The 17,037-nt window shown below is 39.9% G+C and overlaps 1 protein-coding gene across 4 annotated transcripts in view; it reads right to left on the bottom strand.

Moving 5' to 3' along the window:
* The window catches only part of CDK19 (cyclin dependent kinase 19), a 168,528-nt gene that overhangs the window by 114,474 nt on the left and 37,017 nt on the right, over nucleotides 1-17,037 (bottom strand). For 2 of the 4 annotated variants that reach the window (XM_032338804.1, XM_032338805.1), the window contains exon 2: nucleotides 11,942-12,003. The exons of the other annotated variants lie outside the window; for them this stretch is intronic. The gene's annotated coding sequence lies outside the window, so the exon portion shown is untranslated. The remainder of the gene's footprint in view (nucleotides 1-11,941; nucleotides 12,004-17,037) is intronic. 4 annotated transcript variants of the gene reach the window in all.

Raw genomic sequence — 17,037 nt, 5'->3', positions numbered from 1 at the left:
GTTAATTTTATCTTTTAATTTTTATTCTATTAATTTTATTTTTTTTTAAGATTTTATTTATTGGGGCGCCTGGGTGGCTCAGTGGGTTAAGCCACTGCCTTCAGCTCAGGTCATGATCCCAGGGTCCTGGGATCAAGCCCCGCATTGGGCTCTCTGCTCAGCAGGGAGCCTGCTTCCTCCTCTTTCTCTCTGCCTGCCTCTCTGCCTACATGTAATCTCTCTCTGTCAAATAAATAAATAAAATCTTTAAAAAAGGGGCGCCTGGTCCTGGGATCGAGTCCCGCATCGGGCTCTCTGCTCGGCAGGGAGCCTGCTTCCCCCTCTCTCTCTCTCTGCCTGCCTTTCCATCTACTTGTGATTTCTCTCTGTCAAATAAATAAATAAAATCTTAAAAAAAAAAAAATCTTAAAAAAAAAAAAAGATTTTATTTATTTATTTGACAGAGATACAGAGAAAGAGAGAACAAGTAGGGAGAGCAGCAGGGAGAGGGAGAAGCAGGCTCCCCAGGGAGCTGGAAGCCCTATGCAGGGCTCGATCCCAGGAGCCTGGGATCATAACCTGAGCCAAAGACAGTCACTTTAACTGACTGAGCCACCCGAGCCACCCAAGCCACCCAAGCCACCCACCAAGCCATCCAACTTAATTTTCCTAAGTAGAGGATAATCTATAGTGATTATGCAGAATATCTTCACTCTCCGGATATACAGGTTCAAGTATTTTGGGGTCTCATGCCACGACACTTGCAATTTATTTAAAATGGCTCAACAGCAACAAAAGACACACACACATGTATATATATATACAGAGTGAGAGATAAAGAAATACAGAAAAATGGTAACAAAACTGAAATCTAGGTGGAGGGTAAGTGTGGATATTCACCATTCTACAATTTAAGTTTTTTGCTTTTTTTTTGCCTTTTTTTTTTAATCATGTATTTATTTGTCAGAAGGAGAGAGTTAGGGAGCACAAGCAAGGGGAATAGCAGGCAGAGGGAGAAGCAGGCTCCCCACTGAGCAAGGTGCCCTGTGAAGGACTCCATCCCAAGATCCTGGGTTCATGACCTGAGCCAAAGACAGACGCTTAACCGACTGAGCCACCCAGGAGTCCCTCAACTTTTTTCCTTTTACAAAACTTTTCTCAATAAAACAAAACTGAGGAGAAAAATAACTAATAGGCAGCAATTCGAAAGTTAAAAGAAAAATAAGGAAGTTGTTCATGGAAGCTAAAAGACAAGTATTAAAACATAGCTGGGCATCGGTGGCGAAATAAGAAAAGGAAGGCCAAGAGCAAGAAGACTGTGGACTAGCCTCTCAAAGACCGTCTCCAAAGAACTGAAACTACTTCCAGGTTTATATAAAGAAAATATGGGGCAAAGGTGGGTGCGCACGTGCAGGCAGGCAGTGAAGGTCATATGGATGGCGGTCATGGGCTCAATCACGAGGCGGGGCTTAGAAGCTCAGGGCAGTCCTTATTGGTTCAGGGGGTAGTTTTGGTTCCCATCAGGGGATGCTCTGCCCTCAAGGTCCAATGCCTGAGCCAAGAGACAAATGGGAAAGAAAAACCCAACTAAAAAGTCTGAGTCAAAAGGGGGGCAGCTGAAGGCCTCTATCACGATTCAAAGCCAACACTTAAAATTTAGATATGTATCAGTTTTTCACCATACTATTTGAGCTTCTACTAAACCTAGACCACTCAGGAATCTTCTTTTGGTAAAATTTAGGTTTTGCATGTTTTCCTGGTTAACCTTAACTACTGTGATGATAGAAAATGTGATATTGTGATAGAATAAGAAATATGTATTTTGGACTTCCTCCAGGGTTCCTGGCTCACATCTCCTAAAACCCTTGTAATTTCTTAAGTGTTTAGAGCGTAAGAGCATCTTTTATTATAATATCTGGTTTTTGTTCCTGGAATAGCTCCAGAAGGATAAAAGTAAAAGAAACTCTTTTGTTATTCATAACAAGTCCCTTTCAACCAAACCTGAGTTTATATAATGAGGCAATGTTTAGAAAGTCTCTGGATGGCTGGTCGATACGGGGGAAAACTAGGTGATGAGAAATTTCACCCCAGCCCTCAACCTCACCCATATCCCCAAGAAGGGGGCTAAAGGTTGAAAATCAATGGTCAAAATTTAATCAATCATGCCTACATAATGAAGCCTCAGCTCTGAAGTACAGAGTTCTAAGAGCTCTAGACGGCTGAACAAGAATACATATACTTGGGACACCTGGGTGGCTCAGTGGGTTAAGCCTCTGCCTTTGGCTCAGGTCATGATCTCAGGGTCCTGAGATGGAGCCCCGCATCGGGCCCTCTGCTCAGCATTGAGCCCACTTCCCCCTCTCTCTCTTCCTGCCTCTCTGCCTACCTGTGATCTCTGTCAAATAAATTTTCAAAAATCTTTAAAAAAAATAAAAGAATATATATACTTGCCAAGAGGCTGGGATACCCCAAAACTGCATGGGGACAGAAGCTCCGGTGCTTCAGACCTTCCAGACACAGACCAAGCCCCATTTGTTCTTCATCTGGCTGCTCATTTGTATTCTTTAATATATCCTTTGTAATAAACCTATAATCTAGTAATTAAACTTTTCCTGAGTTCTGTGAGCCATTCTAGCAAAAGACTGAACTTGGCAGAGGGTGTCACGGGAACATCGAATTTGTAGTTGAGCTGGACAGAAGTGTAGGTGACTTGGGAACCCACCACTTTCTATGAGGGTCTGAAGCTGGGGGCATTTTCCTGTATAATGAATGGGAGCCCTCAGTCTGTGAAGTCTGCACCAACCTCAAACAGTTAGTGTCGAAATTGAGTTCAATTGTAGACTATTCAGCTGGTGTTGGAGAACTGGTCAGTATCAGAAATCAATCACACATCTGGTATCAGAAGTGTTCTGGGAAGTGTTGGGTTTAAGTAAATAGAATTATGAATAGAAAAAAACAAGAGATTTTCCTTTTGGAGAATCTATTTAAAAATATAGTAAGTATACAGGGTGCCTGGGTGGCTCAGTTGGTTAAGTGACTGCCTTCAGCTCAGGTCACGGTCCCAGGGTCCTGGGATTGAGCCCTGCATCAGGCTCCCTGATCAGTGGGAAGCCTTCTTCTCTCTCTCCCACTCCTCTGTTTGTGTTCCTTCTCTCACTGCGTCTCTCTCTGTCAAATAAATAAATAAAATCTTAAAAAATAACAATAATAATGATAATAATATAGTAAGTATCCCTGCTAGATCCCAAGCAAGGATTATAATTTGAACTATTATAATCCACAATCTTTGAAATACACTTGAAAGAAAAAAGTGAAACCCTTTAAAGGACTTTACTCAAAACTTTAATCAGCTTGGCACATAAATCATAAAGTAAAAAGTCAGCTAATTATTAGCTATTAAGAATTGATTTTCTGGGGTGCCTGGGTGGCTCAGTGGGTTAAAGCCTCTGCCTTCGGCTCAGGTCATGATCCCAGATTCCTGGGATCGAGCCCCACATCGGGCTCTCTGCTCAGTGGGAAGCCCGCTTCCTCCTCTCTCCCTGCCTGCTTCTCTGACTAATTGTGATCTATGTCTATCAAATAAATAAATAAAACTTAAAAAAAAAAAAAGAATTGATTTTCTTTTAAAAATTGCAATGGAGGGGGTGCCGGGGTGGCTCAGTTTGCTTAGTGTCTGATTTCTTGGTTTCAGCTCTCATCATCTCAGGGTCATGAGATTGAGCCCCGCATCAGGCTCTGCATTCAGTGGGGAGTCTGCTTGGGATTCTCTCTCTCCCTCTGCCCCTCCTCCCACTTATGTACTCTCTCTCTCTAATAAAATAAATAAGTAAAATCTTTTTAAAAACTAAAATAACATAAAAAAAATAAAAGTTTCCATGGAGGTTTACCTGAATTAGTTTGTATAAAAATCCAGGTAAGCCTAATGTTGTCAAATGATCCACTTCATACGAATGTCAACCTAAGACCAAATTTTAGTCACTAAAAAGCCAAAAGACAAGAAGTTAGGAATATAAAGCTGCTGCTCATCCAAGAAAAAAGATAAATAGCAATTGTAAGAACTAGCCCATCAACTCGTAATTTATGGGGAAACAACATATTTTTTTTGTTATCATAAAACATAAAAAGTAATACCATCCAATAGCACAACACATTTATACTAAGCATTATAATAATGTTTATATTTATATGGTCTTCAGTATGAGGCAGGCACCACTTGAAAAGCCTCACTCTACTAACTCTTTCAATCCTCACAATATGCTGCGAAGCAGATACTATTGCCATTCAGTCATATAGATGAGGACACTGAAAGCAGAGAGGTTAAGTAACTCACTGTAGGTCACAAAGCTAGGTAAGGGGCAGACTCAGGATTCACCTGAATCTAGGAAGTCTGTCTTCAGAGTCTGTGCTTTTTTTTTTTTTTTAAGATTTTATTTATTTATTTGACAGAGAGAGATCACAAGTAGGCAGAGCAACAGGCAGAGAGGCGGAAGCAGGCTCCCCGCCAAGCAGAGAGCCCGACATGGGGCTCAATCCCAGGACCCCGGGATCACGACCCCAGCCTAACCCACCGAGCCACCTAAGTGCCCCCGGTGCCCCCAGTGCCCCCAGAGTCTGTGCTTTTTAATCACTACAGCTTCATATCTTCTTATTCCCCTTCTGGAAAAAGGCAACAGCATGTACTGCAGACAAAAGAGTATTACGCCCTTGACGTTCAGTAAGGCTGATGTAGAATAGGGGAAAGCAAGAAAAAGTTGAAGGAGGAGGAGGCTCGGCCAGATCAAGCAGAACAGGCAAGCCACATTAAAGAGACTGAACTTTTGTTTAAAGATTTATTTATTTGAGAGAGAGAGAGAGAGAGTCTGGGGGGTAGGAGGGTGGTAGAAGGAGAGGAGAGAGAGAGAATCCCAAGTACACTCCCCACTGAGCCCAGAGCCTGGCACGGGGCTCAATCTCAGGACTCTGAGACCATGACCTGAGCTGAAACCAACAGTCGGATGCTTAACTGACTGAGCCACCAGGTGCCCCAAAGAAAATGGACTTTATCCCAAGAAAAAAAGGATTTTAAGCAATGTGTGTGTTTGTGATTTGATGTTTTTGGTAAGTTGAAGTTGAGAGGACTGTGGTGGTGTCTAAATGGAGATGCCCAAAAGGCATCTGGGTGAACCAAGAGCTTAGAAGGGAGACTATGGGCTGGAGACAGAGATGTGAAAGCATTTAGGAAAGGAAATCTTGAGACTGGAAGAGAGGACAGAACCCTAAAGAGCATCATTTAAGAAAAAGGATCCTACAGTAATAACACTGTAAACAACATGATTTGATGCTTAACATTGCTAAGTGGTTTCTCTTTATTTCCTTTACTCTGGTCTTCCCAAACTAAACACTAAATTCACTGAAAACAATGATACCTCCTCTCTTTACAACTCCACAGCCTTCGCATATTAAAGGCTATCTGTGGGGTACTTAACCAAATGAGATATGAGGAAGGGATAAATAAAACATACTTGATTTTAGGAAAATATTTTTTTTTAAGATTCCTTCGATCTTCCATTTCTCCCCGGCTTTTGCTCTCTCTGCACTAGCCACACTACTTGCTGCAAGACAAGGCTGGGGACCAATGACATGGAGGCAGTGGTTCTGTGATCTACTCTCTCATACTCAAAACCTGATAAGCAAATCCAGTTGAAATGATTTTAAGAGAAAAATGGAGGATAGGAATTCTCATTTAAAATAAAGAAGACAGGGGTGCCTGGGTGGCTCAGACAGTTAAGCATTTTGATTTCAGGTTATATATTCTGATCAAACCCCTAGCAGGCTCCACAATCAGTGTGCTCTAAATCAATCAACCAATCAATCAAGTCTTTAAAAATAAATAAAAGACAAAACTTGTTCTATGGCATTTTGCTACTACAGCAGGAATTTTTCTTATATTTTTATACTATATTGTCAAATCACAAAATACTTCCTATTTTTGACTGTCTTTTCCATAGTGATGGATCTCCCTGATCTCTCTTCCCACTTTTTTTTTTAAATGAGGAAGAACCAGCTAATGTTATTTGACTCTTTGATTCTTTTTTTTTTTTTAAAGATGTTATTTATTTATTTGTCAGAGAGAGAGAGTGAGTACAGGCAGACAGAGAGGCAGAGGGAGAAGCAGGCTCCCCGCTGAGCAAGGAGCCCTATGCGGGACTCGATCCCAGGACGCTGGGATCATGACCTGAGCCGAAGGCAGCCGCTTAACCAACTGAGCCACCCAGGCGTCCCTCTCTTCCCACTTCTTATTCCTATCCATTAGACAAGCTTTCCGAAAATTTGGTAACACTCTAGCCTAAGGTCAAAGCTCTCGTCCCTGCATTCACCAAGCGCAACTCTGTATTATACATATGGCATTCATCATTCACCACTTCATATGGTACTTTTCCATGATGTATGACTTAGAGAGCATGGAATATGGAATTATACACCTGTTATACTAAGTCACACAATTAATAAGTTACTTACACCCTCAGGTTATCAGTTTTTGCATTTGTAAATTGAGAATAATAGTAACAACACAACACAATTGTTTTGAAAATAACTGAGATCACATATGTAAAGTGCCTAGCACTGTGTCCAGCTATAGGCTCAATAACTGTCAGTTCTTGCATCAAAATTGTAAACTTTTCTTAGAATAATATGAAAGAAGTCCATGAATAGGCATTTCAGTTAAAATGCTTGGGAAGAGGGTACCCAGTTGGTTAAGTGTCTGATTCTTGATTTTAGTTCAGGTGATAATCTCAGGGTTGTGAGATCCTGGCTTTGGAACCTACTTAAGATTCTCTCTGGGGGCACCTGTGGGGTGCAGTTGGTTAAGTGTCTGAATCATGGCTTCTGCTCGGGTTGTGATCTCAGGGTCATGATCTCAGGGTCGTGAAATCGAGCCCCATGTCAGACTCTCTGCTCACAGGAGAGTCTGCCTGAGACTCTCTGGCCCTTCCCCCATCCCTCTCTAAAATAAATAAATCTTAAAAAAAAAAAAAAAGGATTATCTTTCTCCATCTCCCTCTACCCCTCACCCCCCCAAAAAAGAATGCTTAGGAAGTAACACAGGAATATGAGTTTTGGGCAAATATTAGCCAAAACAAAACATAACATTTGAAATTAACCTTTCCTCTATGGATAATAAGTTTCCGGAGAGGAGGTGTCATTATCATGTGTACCTTTGTAGCCATCACAATACCTAGCAACTAACAATCAAGTATCTTATGGATTAATTGATTAGAGGACTGATGTTATTGGTTATCTCCCTTTCTAATGGAGGTTTATAGGAGAGCCACGGTAGATGTTTAACCTTATCTGAGTGCTCCTAGTCCCATCTTACAGAAATTTCACTGAGGGGAAGGAATCCTCCTATGAGCTAATATGAATAGTCAATTGCATCTCTTGTACTACTGATTAGGATAATCTATCAAGATTCCTTATACTTCATGAAGAGAAACTAGATGGTTTTCCTGCTAAGATCAGGAATAAGGCACTCCTATTCAATATCACACTGGAAGTCCTAGCTAATACAGTAAGATAAGGAAATTAAAAGTATACAGATTGAGAAGGAAGACATAAAACTCTTTGTTCACAGATGGTATGGCTGCTTTTGGAGAAAATCCTAAAGAATCAACAAGAAACTCCTGGGACAAATAAATGATTATAGCAAGGTTGCAGGATACAAGGTTAATTTTACAAAAGTTAATCACTTTCTTACATACCAGCAATAAAAGTTGGAATTGAAACTGAAAACACAATAACATTACATTAGCACCCCCCCAAAATGAAATAATTAGGAATGAATCTAACAAAACATGTACAAGATCTATACAAGGAAAACTGAGGAGAGAAATCAAAACAGATCTAAATAAAGGATAGATAGATATTCCATGCAGGTGCCTAAGAAGACCCAATATGGACAAGATGTCTGTTTATCCCAATGTTATCTATGGATTCAACAAAACCCCAATCAAAATCTCACCCCATTATTTTGTGGGTATTGACAAAATGTTTCTTAAGTTGACATGGAAAAGCAGAGGACTCAGAATATCCAACATAATATTAAAGAAGAAGAGTACAGAACACTGACATTACCCAACTTCAAGATTTACTAAAAAGTTAGAGTAATCAAGACAGGGTAGCACTGGGCACCTGGGTGGCTCAGTGGGTTAAGCCGCTGCCTTCGGCTCAGGTCATGATCTCAGGGTCCTGGGATCAAGTCCCGCATCGGGCTCTCTGCTAAGCAGGGAGCCCGCTTCCTTTTCTCTCTGCCTGCCTCTCTGCCTACTTGTGATCTCTCTCTCTCTGTCAAATAAATAAATAAATAAAATCTTTAAAAAAAAAAAAAAAACAGACAGGGTAGCACTGGCAAAAGAATAAGCATATAGATTAACAGAATGGAACTGAAAGCCCAAAAATAGACCTGTATAAATATAGTCAAATAATCTTTGACAAAGCAACAAAGGATAGCATTAGAGAAAAAATAGTCTTTCAACATATGGTGCTTGAACTAATGGACATCCACATGCAAAAAAATTAATCTAGACACAGACCTTGCACCCTTCACAAAAATTAATTCAAAATGGAACATAGATCTAAATGTAAACTATAAATCAATAAGACTCCTATAAGATAATGGAAGAGAAAATCTAGAATGACTTTAAGTTTGGAGATAACTTTTGACTAAAATTTAAAACTTCTGCTCTGCAAAAGACATTTATGAAACTAAAAAGACAAGCCACAGATTGGGAGAAAATATTTGCAAGATAGTGTCTATTAAAGAACTAATATTCAAAACATACAAGTTAATATTGTTTAAATTAGGGGCACCTGGGCGGCTCAGTCGTTAAGCATCTCCCTGGGCTTGAGTCATGATCCCGAGGTCCTGGGATGGAGCCCTGCATCAGGCTCCCTGCTCAACGGGAAGCCTGCTTCTCCCTCTCTCACTCTCCCTGCTTCTGTGCCCTCTCTCACTGTGTCTCTGTCAAATAAATAAAAATCTTTTAAAAAAAGAAAACCTCAACAATGCAGGGCACCTGGGTGGCTCAGTTGGTTAAGTGTCTGACCCTTGATGTCAGCTCAAGTCTTCTTCATCTCAGGGTGGTAAGTTCAAACACTGCATTGAGCATTGGAGCCTACTTTAAAAAAAAAAAAACTCAACAATAAGAGAAGAAATAACTCCATTTTAAAACGGGCAAAAGATCAATACAAACATCTCATCGAAGAAGATATGCAGATGACAAGTAAGCATATGAAAAGATGGTCAACATCACGTGTCATTAGACAGTTGCAAATTAAAACACAAAATGAGATACCATTATACACCTATTAGAATGGTTAAAATCCAGAAGCTCAAATGCTGAAAAGGATATGAAACAATAGCAAAACTCATTATTGTTGGTGCAAAGCAAAATCATACAGCCACTTTGGAAGAGTTTGGCAGTTTCTTACAAAACCAAACATTCTTTTATCATATGATCCAACAATTACACTCCTTGGTATTTACCCACATGAATTGAAAACTATAGCCACACAAAAATCAGCACATGAATGTTTATAGCAGCTTTATTCATCATTGCCAAAACTTGGAAGCAATCAAGATAACCTTCAGTAGGTAAATGGATAAATAGACTATGGTATATCCAGACAATGAAATGTTACTCTGCATTAAAAAGAAAGGAGCATCAGGCCATGGAAAGGCATGGAGGAAGCTAAAATGCTTATTACTAAATGAAAGAAGCTAATCTCAGGCTACATGCTGTGTGATTACAACTATGCCATTCCGGAAAAGGTAAAATTATAGAGATGGGAAAAGATCCAGTGGTTGCCAGGGGCTCAAAGAGAAGGAGCCAGGGATGAATGGGTAGAGCATGTTCAGGGCCACAAAATTATTCTGTATGATATCATATTCGTGAATACACTGATTGTACATTTGTCAAACCCACAGAACATCTACAATAAAAAGAGTGAACTGTAAGGTAAAGTGTGGATTTTAATTCAAAATGATGTAACAATACTGGCTCATCCATTACAACAAATGTACCACATTAAAGCAAGACATTAATTAACAGGAAGAGGAGGCAGTAAGGGGATATATGAGAGCTCTCTGTATTTTCCACTCAATTTTTCTGTAAGCCTAAAACTACCCTAAAAAATAAAGGCAATTATTTTTTAAAAAATACTTTAAAAGCCATCCATGTCACCACATCTCTCTCATAGAAGCTGGGGGGTGAGGACCTGGGGAGGAGAGTCTTTCTCTGCCTTGACAGAAGCAGAACTTTATATCTTTTATACTAGTACTTAGAATAACCTACTGAGATTCTCAAGTGGTAAGAAAATATACCACACTCCAAGAGTTAATTAAGCAAATACAAGGCTGTAGAGCCAACTAGTCTGAAAATGAAGCATGAACAGGCCTTCAAGAAATTACATCCACTATTACCAGTAAATAGAAAATAGTAAAGGAAAGGAGAGAGGGCCTAAGAGGTAAAATTGCAACTAACCACAATACAGTCTGAAACTCATCTATCTTCTCATTAACTCTACCCCCGTTAATAAAAGAAGCTTCTCTGAATAGGAGGAAAGTGAAAGAAATAGTTAAACTCAGTTGATTTTAAGATGGAGTCTGTGTTGGGCACAGAATAGAAATTTAAAGAATATGTACCACCCTAAAATATACATATGCACATATATACATATACTACCTTGACTTTGCGTAAGGTATACAACCTGCACATAAGATGTAATGTGCAGCCCCACAAATAAAACTTCCAGAAGACATAAGGAAATCATTCCTTTGATTCCCATTCAGATTTCTCTCTAAAAACTAGCCACATTATGAACTTTATGTCTAAGAATACATTTTGTTAGCGGCTATAGATGGTTAAACAAAACAAACAATGGGCACCCAGGTAGCTCAGTGGGTTAAGCCTCTGCCTTCGGCTCAGGTCATGATCTCAGAGTCCTGGGACCAAGCCCCACATCAGGATCTCTGCTCAGCAGGGAGCCTGCTTCCCCCTCTCTTTCTGCCTGCCTCTCTGCCTACTTGTGATCTCTCCCTCTCTCTGTCAAATAAATAAATAAAATCTTTGTTGTGTGTGTCTGTAAATAAATAAAATCTTAAAAACAACAACCACCACAACAACAAAAAAAGTCCCTCTACATAAGTGTCACCTGAAGAAAGTTCATAAATGGTTTTATGAGTTCACAGAAAGTAGTAGTTATCATACCTGGCATATAAAAGGGAAAAAATGTTTCTATTTAAAAAAAAAAAAAAATTAAAGAAGCATTGCCCAGGAAAGGTATGTCACATTATTTTCTTAAAAAGTAACTCATTAAGAAGGTCTCTATAAAAACATATTTTACAAATATGTGGGATGTGTTTGTTTCTCTACTGAAACAAGAACTAACTTGAGAGAAGGGCATATTAACACATTCTGAAAAGAGAGGTAATTAACATATTGGAAACTAACATTTTTGGCACATGGGACCTACAGCAAGAATGTCTATCCTCTAGTCATGAGTCATGGACTAGGCTGCCTCTATTGTGAAGCAATCTTTCAGTAAAAGGAGCAGTAGGGAAGAATACAGCAGATGAATAATGACTTGGACAACTTCCCAGGAAGAAATCATCATGAAGCTAGGTCTGAGACAGCTAGACAGTAGATACTATACATTATGCTAATGCTCTCTTTTCTTAATCACCCCTACTGTTTAGTTAACAGAAGAGGGTGAAATTCAGTCTTTAGTTCTGTCTAAAGTTTTCTATTTGGTATGGATTTTAATAATACTGAATAAAATTATACGACTTGTTCTTAAATTTTGTGAATTATTTAATGCATTATTATAAATTATTTGTGATGACATTCGTGAAGAGTTCTCACCTGTCACATACCCACCCCAGCACACACACACAATGACACCAGAAGGCAACACTCTGCTTTACCTTCTGCTGAAAAGTCTGCTACCTCCAACGCTTGAGGTCCATACACGAAGCCCTCCTGGTATCTATGAACACAGCAGAGGCAAAAGGCAGAGAAGTTTATGTAGATTTAAAGTTACACTGCCCAAAACACAAAATGCCAAATGCCTATCATAAGTCTAGATATCTGCCAAGGAAATTGGATTTTAGATTTGACAGTGAGCACATCAACAATATATTGATAATATTCAGAGTTCATTACATCTTAGGTAGCTAATTATGTGGAAAAAAGTAAAAGGGGAGCCTTAATTAATGTATACTCCCACCAACAGAAGTGATTTAATGTCTCTGAAATACTAAAAGAGCAACAAGTATGAATTCATATATGGTCAAAGCACAATTTAATTTTTTAAATTATGTGAGAGATGGGGCACCTGGCTGGCTCAGTCGGTATAGCATGCGACTCTTGATCTCAGGGTGGTAAGTTCAAGCCCCACGTTGGGCACTGGATGCATTTAAAGATAAATAAATACATAAATATTAAAAATAAAATTATGTGAAGAGCCAATACACATATGAGAATATGAAAGAAATTACATAGAAAAATATTCTTCACAAAATGGACTGTGATAGACCCTACAGCTCAAGCTAAATTCCATCTTAGGACATGAGATTATTGGAGATACTGGAGAAAAACAACTGGAAACAGACCTGGAAGAGGACAAGGTAGAAGAAAAAGGGAAAAGTAGGACTGAAAAGATATTCTAATGCCAAGTTTGACAGTAATTTTGAACTGAGCGAGGTACTACACATGCTAGGCAGTAAGGGGGGAAATCTACCTTGTTCCAATATTATAAGATGAATATAAGCATGAAACATGAAAAGCTCTTCAGAAAACTTCCATGTAAAAAACTAAGTATGTAATCAGGTAAAATATTTAGAACTCAGATTTCATCTCATTGTTTTCTAATGATAGGGATAAAAGATTGTAAAATGCAGTTCGGGCATGAGGGAATCAGATAAATTTTAGTAGCTATTAAATTTAAAAGAGGGCAGATGTTATCTTTATGTAATATTTAGAGATCCTTAAAAATGTCATCAAATAATTAGGAAAGAAGATACAAAGTCCTGTCTTAAAACATGGTACGTCAAGAAAGAAACATAGCATTACAAAACTCTGGCCCTAAAGTCAGGTGGCTTGAGTTCAAGCTCCAGATAAATCATTCAGTCGCCTTGCAACATCAGGCAGTCCACTTAATTTCTTAGTACAATCAGAGTTGTCCCATGAGGGCTCCTTTACCATCTCACAGATTTACAAGGAATATCAAAAGAAAAAAGATTTTTAAAATCACAGAATGCTATATTTTGTAAGAATTTAAATCAGTGCATTTGACTTAAATTAACAACTTAATAAAAGTGGTCATACAGGTGTACCTGGGTGGTTGAGTCAGTTAAGTATCTGCCTTCGGCTCAGGTCATGATCCTAGGGTCATGGGATCGAACCCCACATCGGGCTCTCTGCTCAGCGGGGATTCTGCCTTTCCCCTCTCCCTCTGCTGCTCCCCCTGCTTGTGCTCTCTCTCACTCTCAAATAAATATTCTTTAAAAAAAGAAAAAACTGGTCATATAAAGGGACTACAGAGTGCCAAGCCAAGGAATTTGGAGAACTGGATGGGGAAGATGGCCCAAAGCAAGAAAGACTGAGTTGGCTAGAAGAGCCTAGAGTACTTGTCAGAGCTAAATGGCAGCCAGAAAGGTCACCGTCCCCAAGAGAGGGTTGTATCATATTACTGATTTAGCATTTTGCCCAGCACTATCCGCCTCGGATTTATCTTCTCGTAAGTCCCAAACAATCTTAGAGACTGCGCCTTTCTTTAAAGTGCTGCTTGTGACTGTCTAAACTGACAGGATCTGAGACACAGGAACTACCTGCGTATTGCATATATTTCTAAAAACCAAACAGATAATATCCCACCCGATAAAACAATAATGGCAGCAAAGTCTTCTATGGAACGTATGATGTGCCGGACACAATTCTAAGAGCTCCACGGGCATGAGATCATTTGGTCTTCATAATTTGGAGATTTTACCCTCACTTTACAAATAAAGAAACTGAGACCCAAGACCTTAAGAAGCTTGCTTAAACACACACAGCCATGGGGCGCCTGAGTGGCTCAGTGGCTGGGCGGCTGCCTTCGGCTCGGCGGCTGCCTTCAGCTCAGGTCATGATCCTGGAGTCCTGGGATTGAGTCCCACATCAGACTCCCTGCTTGGCAGGGAGTCTGCTTCTCCCGCTGACTTCTCTCCTCTCATGTTCTCTCTCTCAAATAATTAAATAAAATCATTTTTTAAAAAATTTAAAAAAAAACACACACACACACACACACACAGCCAGAAGTAGCAGATGTGCAATTCAAACACACTACTTGAAGAGCCACACTCTTTGTCACTGTGTCATACAGTCTATGGAATTAAAAATCATACAAGCCAGGCACTTATCTACTGTAAGAAACCACATAATAATAAATATTCAATTTCTTCATAAATGTTCAATTGAATTCAGTGTAATCAATCATGCTATATAGATCCTTTAGCATTTGCAACATTTTCCCAGAAAATTAAAATTCAAATGATTGTTGTAGAAAATATGTAAAAAAAAAAAAAAAAAAAAAGAGAAATGCTTATGAGCCCAGTCATGAAATAGATAGATAGATGGACAGATATCTCCAAATAACAGTAAAATAATACTGGTGTTAGACTAGCAAGATTGAGTGATTTTGTTTCTTTTTTTAAATTACTGCCATGTGGGACACCTGGCTGGCTCAGTCAGTAGACCATGCTACTCTTGATCTCAGGTTGTGAGTTTAAGCCCCATGCTGGGTGTGGAACCTACTTAAAAATAAATAAATAGGGAAACCTGCGTGGCTCAGCCAGTTAAGCATCTGATTCTTGATTTGGCTCAGTTCATGATTTCAGGGTCCTCAGAGGCCCACATCAGGCTCCCCACTCAGCAAGGAGTCAGCTTGTCTCCCTCTTCCTCTGTCCCTTCCCCTGCTCTCTCTCCTTCCCTCTCTCTCTAAAATAAATAAATAAATATTTAAAAAATTAATTAAATTGTTGCCATGTGATTATATAACTCACTCTTAAACATGTTATAAGCTTCAAAAACATTCAACATAATGAGATAGTACCACATGCCCATTAAGATGGTTACTACCAAAAAAAAAAAAAAAAGATGGTTACTACCAATTTTTTTTTAAAGAAGGAAAATAAGTGTTGGTGAGGATGTGGAGACATGGGAACCTCTGTGTACTGTTGGTGAGAATGTAAAATGGTGCAGCTGCAAAACAGTATGGCAGTTCCTCAAAAAATTAAAAATAGAATTACCATATTATCCCACAATCCACTTCCAGGTAGAGCCAAAAGGATTCGAAGCAGGGATTCTCAAGGAGACATTTATATGCTCATGTTCATAGCAGCATTATTCATAATAGCTAAAAAGTGGAAGCCACCCAAGTCTACACTGGTGGATGAATGGATAAACAACTTGTGGTATACTTGGGGCATACCTCCTGTAATCTCCAATGATGGAGGCACCCACTTGACTGGGAGACCATACAAGCCCTAATGAAAGACTTGCAAACTTCTTGGAATTATCATTGCTCGTATCACCCTCAGTCATCAAGCAAGGTTGAAAGAACGAATCGGATCCTCAAACTTAAAACTTCAAAACCGGGGCGCCTGGGTGGCTCAGTGGTTTGGGCTGCTGCCTTCGGCTTGGGTCATGATCTCAGGGTCCTGGGATCGAGCCCCACATCGGGCTCTCTGCTCCGCAGGAAGCCTGCTTCCCTCTCTCTCTCTCTCTCTCTCTCTCTCTCTGCCTGCCTCTCTGCCTACTTGTGATCTCTGTCTGTCAAATAAATAAATAAAATCTTTAAAAAAAAAAAAAAAAAAAAAAAACTTCAAAACCTGCAAAAACTACTGGACTTCCCTGGCTAAACAACTGCTTTTGATCTTGCTGACTGTTCCCAGTATCCCCTTTGAGAAACGAATTCATTCCACATAAGAAAATCGCAGCAGACCAATGTCTGGCATACCACCTTCCGCTGATCCCTGGTTGCTTTGGGCCAGTATGACCAGCTACTGTAAGTCTCTAATGTCTCACGCTCAAGCCTATTATCAACAGGTTAAGCCATCCCAGATCCCAATTCAAAGGATCCTGTTGGTCAGTCTGGTGATGGTGAATTCCAGAAACATCACCAGGGGATCACAGCCCTAAAACCTTATTGCAAGGGATCTTACCAAGTGCTCCTGATGACTGACAACGCTGCAAAATTAAAAGGCATTGAACCTTGGAAACGCATCTCACAGAAGGCTCCAGCCAACACCCACTACGTACAGACACTAGAAATCTCCAAATCAATTTGACGAGGAAGAGAAGTAGCTGACAGCAAGGGAGACTGTTTCCACCCAAAATGATAGATCAAGACTTCATACTTTAACTAAACATGAAACTTTCTCCTCCTCCTTTCCTTTCCTCTAGCATTGGCCTGGAATGATTGTGCCCTCATCTTTATCTCCCAGGTCATTGCTGGTAAATAGAACAACCTTTTGTTTCAGGCTAGGAGAAAATCTAACTTTGCCCCTAATTTTTTTTTTTTAAGATTTTATTTATTTGACACAGAGAGAGATCACAAGTAGGCAGAGAGGCAGACAGAGACAGGAGGAAGCAGGTTCCCTGCTGAACACAAAGCCCAATGCGGGGCTCGATCCCAGGACCCAGAGATCATGACCCGAGCTGAAGGCAGAGGTTTAACCACACGGAGCCACCCAGGCAACCCCCCAATTTTTTTTTAAGGTTTTATTTATTTATTTATTTGACAGAGAGAAAGCACCAGTAGGCAGAGAGACAGGCAGAGAGAAAGAGGAGGAAGCAGGCTCCCTGCCAAGCAGAGAGCCCGATGCGGGACTCGATCCCAGGACCCTAAGATCATGACCTAAGCTGAAGGCAGAGGCTCAACCCACTGAGCCACCAGGCGCCCTTATGCCCCTAATTTTTTACAAGCAAAATGAGACATCTCATTGGAAGGTTCCCCTCAACTTACACTGCTAATTTAAAA

Source organism: Mustela erminea, chromosome 4 (assembly GCF_009829155.1).
Source record: "Mustela erminea isolate mMusErm1 chromosome 4, mMusErm1.Pri, whole genome shotgun sequence".
NCBI classification, from domain to species: Eukaryota; Metazoa; Chordata; class Mammalia; order Carnivora; family Mustelidae; genus Mustela; species Mustela erminea.
The sequence above is the reverse complement of the archived record's forward strand: the minus strand, read 5'-3'. Positions and strand labels throughout refer to the sequence as shown.